Raw genomic sequence first — 5381 nt, 5'->3', positions numbered from 1 at the left:
AGGATGGGACGTATAGCTCTATGGTATAGAAAAAAGGTCCAGAAACAGATATATGAGAACTTGATATGATAGAAAGTGGGGAAATTAAGGAGTTTTCAATAAATGGCATTAGGACAATTGCATATCCATGTGGGGAAAAGTAAATTAGAAAAAAAAAAAGCAAGCCCTGGTCAGGTGTGACCTTGGGCCCAGGGCCATTGGCACAGGTTGTCATGTGGGATGTTCTTCCTTAGACTCCTCCCTCCCTCCTGTGTCACTGTCACTTCCTCCAGAACCTTCCTGGACTCCCCTCCACAAGCCCGGGGTGTGCCCTCACCCGCCCTGGATCACCAGAATTCCAATCCCGGCCCACCCTTCCCCGCCAGGTAGAGAACTGTGCATGGTCAATAAGACCGTAGAGGTCATTGGCCATTGCTATTGCAGCTGGAATTGTTACTGTGTTTAGATAGGGTGACCAACACCCGCCCCCAGTTTGCCCAGGACCGCTCAGGTTTGAGCGCTGGAACTCTGGGGAAACTCTCAGTCCCGGGGAACCCCAGAAGGCTGGTCAGCCTATTTAGGACAGATCTTTCACTTGATCTCCCAACCCCCGAGAGCCAGAAAGGGAATCTCCCCCCTCCTTCCATTGTAACCTTCATTCATTCATCCACTCATCCCTTTATTCAACTCCTTTATTCAGCAAGTATTTATGAAGCATCTACTACACAGCAGACACTCTTCTAGGTGCTGGGGACATAACAGCATCCCTGTCCTCAAAGAGCTCACGTTCTAGCGAGGGCAGCAAACAGTAAACTGAGAAGGTGTGATTTATTACATGGGGATGATGTCTCGGAGACCACTGCAGGGCAGGGGAGGTGGGAGAGGAAAGGGGCAGTTCTAAATGCAGGCGCTGACGGGATTGGGGCAGACCTTGCCCTGGGCCAGGCTGGTTGCTTCAACACAGCTGTCCTCGCCCAGAGCCATCCTGCCCCCGCCTCACCCAGTTCTTCCGTGATGTGTGGGGAAAATCTGTGGTTGTCACAACTGGGAGGGAGGGCCCCTGGAATCAAATGGGTGAGGCCAGGGATGCTGCTAAACCCCACACAGTGCCCAGGAGGGGCCCTCAGCAGAGGATGACCCGCCCCGAATAACCCCAGTGCCACGGGGGAGACCCTGCACTAATATTATTCAGACCGGCTGGTGCCCCGATTCCTGCACAGGCAGGGACTCTAACCGGGTCACCTCTGTATCCCGAGGTGACCTAGAGTGGGGCAGCCACGAGGGCTGAGATGAGTATCGGGGGTGAAATGACAAACCTCTGCACCCACTCTCCCCTCCGCACCCCAGGGGCGATGGTCTCTATCTCCTCCCCGTGCAGGTAGCTTTTCCCTGAGCCATTTCTTCTTGTCAAGGTCCCTGTCGCAGGTTGGGTTCCCCGAAGATGACGTTGAGAGCAAGGATTGGAGTGCAGGTGGTTGATGTGAGGCGTGCAGGAACAGATACAGCTGCCATAGGGTCCCACAATTCCACTCCCGGGCATAGATCCGGAGAAAACTCTAATTCAAAACTATACATACACCCCTGGCATTTCCCTGGTGGTCCAGTGGTTAAGAATCCACGCTTCCAGTGCAGGGGGCGTGGGTTCCATCTCTGGTCAGGGAACTAAGATCTCACATGCCGTGTGACAATAAAAGAAGAAAGAAAAAAGAAAGAAAGAAAGAGAGAAAGAGAGAAAGAGAGAGAAAGAAAGAAAGAAAGAAAAAGAGAGAGAGAAAGAAAGAAAGGAAGAAAGGAAGAAGGAAAGAAGAAAGAAAGATACATGCACCCCAACGTTCATTGCAGCACTATTTACAGTAGCCAAGACATGGAAGCTACCTAAATGTCCACTGATGGATGAATGGATAAAGAAGATGTGGTACATATATACAATGGAATATTATTCAGCCATAAAAAGAATGAAATAATGCTATTTGCAGCAACGTGGATGGACCTAGAGATTATCATACTAAGTGAAGTAAGTCAGAAGAGAAAGACAAATATCATATGATCTCACTTATATGTGAAATCTAAAATACGACACAAATGAACTCGTCTACAAAACAAAAACAGACTCACAGACATAGAGAACAGACTTGTGGTTGCCAAGGGGGAGAAACAGTGAGGGAGGGTTGGATTGGGAGTTTGGGGTTAGCAGATGCAAACTATTAAATATAGGATGGATAAACTACAACGTCCTACTGTCTAGCACAGGGAACTATATTCAGTATCCTGTGATAAGCCATAACGGAAAAGAAAAAAGTTTTATTTATAGGTTCCATCCCTAACTGAGCTGGCCCATCGCCTCCCATGGTTCTAAGTGCAGCCCGAGGCTGCAGACTTCCCACCGTGGTCTTCAGCTCCAGAGCAAGCCACCTGCGAACCACCCACATCTTCCCAGCGGCTGGCAACTCTCCTTTGCTACTGATTCCAAGACACATCCAAATAGCAAAAATGTGACCATGAAAAGAAACTCAGGCATGTTCAAATCAGGGAAATAACATTCTTAGCTCTGTTCAGTACTCGCTTAATTTTACAAGAGCTTAGAGTTACAAAAAAGTTGCAAAGATCTGTACAGAGTGCCGTGGACCCTGACCCAGTACCCCTATTTCCAACTCGTTAGTACCTTAGTACGAGATGTTTATCCAACTAAGGAACCAAGATGGATACATTGTTATTAACTAAAGTCCACACTTTATTAGAATTTCCCTAGTGTTCCCCTAACATCCTTTTTCTGTCCCAGTCTCCTCTGGGCTGTGACATTTCTCAGACGTCGCTGGGTTTTGATACCTTGAAAGTTTTGAGGACTGGTCAGGTGTTTTGTCCCTCAATTTGTTTGTCTGTTTGTTTTCTGGTGTTTTCTTATGGTTGGTCTGGAGTTACGGGGTTTGGGGCGGAAGACCCAGACAGAGATAAAAATGCCATTCTCCTCAGGTCACATCAAGGATACACACCATCAACGGGACTTATGACAAACGATTTTACCCTTGATCACCTGGCCAGTATCGTCTTTTTTTTCTTGCTGCGTTGGGTCTTCGTTGCGTGTGGGCTTCAGTAGTTCTGGCTCCCAGGATCTAGAGTGCAGGCTCAGTAGTTGTGGCCCACGGGCTTACTTGATCTGCGGCACCTGGGATCTTCCCGGACCAGGGCTTGAACCTGTGTCCCCTGCATTGGCAGGCGGATTCTTTTCTTTTCTTTTTTTCTTTTGCAACCAAAACTTTAATCCCAAGGATTCTCACAAAACATATTACAAATGACAGCATGAAAAAAAAAATTGCACAGTAACTCAAAGTTCAGCTCTATAATATACTCTTAATCTGGCAGGACATTGGTATCTTGATAATCTCAAATTTCCAAAAAATATTACAAAGAGCTATGTATTCATGTACAGCAATCACAGAGGGGATGTATGACCTAACTCAAAGGTAAACTAACTTCCTTGAAACTTCTTAGATTTTAAACTCCCTGGACAACCTCTTGTCCGGTGTGAAGACTAGTGGAATTTTTAAACCTCTAATCTAGGGTAAGGGTGCGGCTTTCATTTTTACCTGCTGGCTTGGGTTCACAGCACCTTTTAAAGACTGCTTGCTTAACTACAGCTGCATACCATATCCCAGCTACAGAAAGTCTTTTCAATGTTTGCCAGTGTTGTTTCCATAATAGTAAACATCACACTTTAGGTGGGCAGGAGTTAGAGTTTTATTATCAGTCTAGGCAAGACCAAAAATTCAAAGCAAGTTCAATTTTGCTTAAGGGAACATTGTAAGGTAACAATTCTTCATATTACATGCCTCACAGGACCCATTTCAAACCATAGAGAATGACACCTTTATGTGTCACTCTCCCAAGAGACAAACAAATGTGAACAACTAAAACATTTAAAAAGTGCACCAAGCTTCGGAAGTCTCAAACAAAACTTGAATTTTCTGTACATACTCCTGCCAAATGAAGTTATTGCCTGTACACCACTCCTCTTGCAAAGTGGTCTTCTATTTCCTTTCATCTGACCTAGATCGGCTAGGAGACCTAGAGAAAGATCAGGACGGCTTGTGATTTCTCTCTTGGGACAGGGATCTCTCTCTTCTCCTATATCTAGAAAGGGACCTGCTCTGGCTGACGGAGAAGGCTCTCCATCTTGGAGATGTGTGGGAGGTGGAGGACTCCTCCTCCCATAATCATCTCGAGGGCGACGACCCCAAGAAGGAGGCAGTCACGATTTCGACTTCTCTTTTCCCATTCGACAGGTCCACTCTTACTCGGCAGCCACATAGTGTTCTCCCATCTAGTTCTCGGACAGCATCGGCTGCATCTCGGGGATCTTCACATTCAACGAGAGCGAAGCCGGGAGGGTTTTTAGCACCCCACACACTTCAGAGTGGTCCATAATAGCCTAAAGCTCGTTCCAATTCAGCCTTGTTACCACTGTTTCCAAGATTCCCTACATAAACTTTACAGTCCAACGGACAGGAATCACGTTGCAAGACTCTCGTGGCTCCTGGGTTTCACGGGCCACAGGGTGGTCCCGGGCCTCTAGAATCTGGTAGCTGAATCTGCTCGCACAAGCTGTCCTGTGGGGATGCGTTTCCCCCTATGTGTCCAGCCCGGGGCCCTGCTGTCTTGGCCCGGCCTCCCGGGTGAGAGGGTGAACCCCAGCTCCCTGGAGCAGACACTCAGAGCCCTGGTGACCGGACTCACGGCTGATGGGGCTGGAGCGGTGGCTGGATGCGTGTGGCCAGCCTGGTGGTGTTTGGCCCCGTCTGCAGTTCCAGCTCCAGCTGAGAAAGAGCCTCCCTGTGTTACTTTCTCCTGGTTGTGTAAGGATCCCCGGTGTCATTTGACAGAAATGTAGACGGTGTGTTCTTTCTCTCTTTTCTCCCTGCTTCCTCTCCTCCCTCTCTGCCTCCCTCTCTCCCTGTACCTCTTTCCCTGTTCCGCTCTCCCTCTACCTCTTTCCCACTCCCCCTCTCTCTCCCTCTCTGTCTCTTCCTCTATCCCTCCCTCTCTCCCTCTCCCTCCCTCTCCCTCTTTCCTCTCCCTCTCTCCCTCTCCCTCTCTCCCTCTTCCCTCTCTCCCTCTTCCCTCTGCCTCTTTCCTCTCCCTCTTCCCTCTCCTCTTTCCCTCTCCTTCTCTCCCTCCCCTCTCCCTCTGGGAGGGAGTGAGGGAGATGGAGAGATGGAGGGAGCGGGAGAGTTAGACGGAGAGTGAGAGGGAGAGGGAGAAGAGGGAGGAAAGGGAGGGAGGAAACGTCTCTCCCTCCCTCCCTCCCTCTCCTCCCTTTCCCTCTCCCTCCGTCTCTCCGTCTCCCTCACTCCCTCTCAGAGAGGGAGAGACGGAGGGAGAGGCAAAGACAAGAGAGAGGGGGAGAG

This window comes from Balaenoptera borealis, assembly GCF_965194805.1.
Source record: "Balaenoptera borealis genome assembly, contig: HAP1_SCAFFOLD_1381, whole genome shotgun sequence".
Lineage (NCBI taxonomy): Eukaryota > Metazoa > Chordata > Mammalia > Artiodactyla > Balaenopteridae > Balaenoptera > Balaenoptera borealis.
This window is presented reverse-complemented; position numbering follows the sequence as displayed.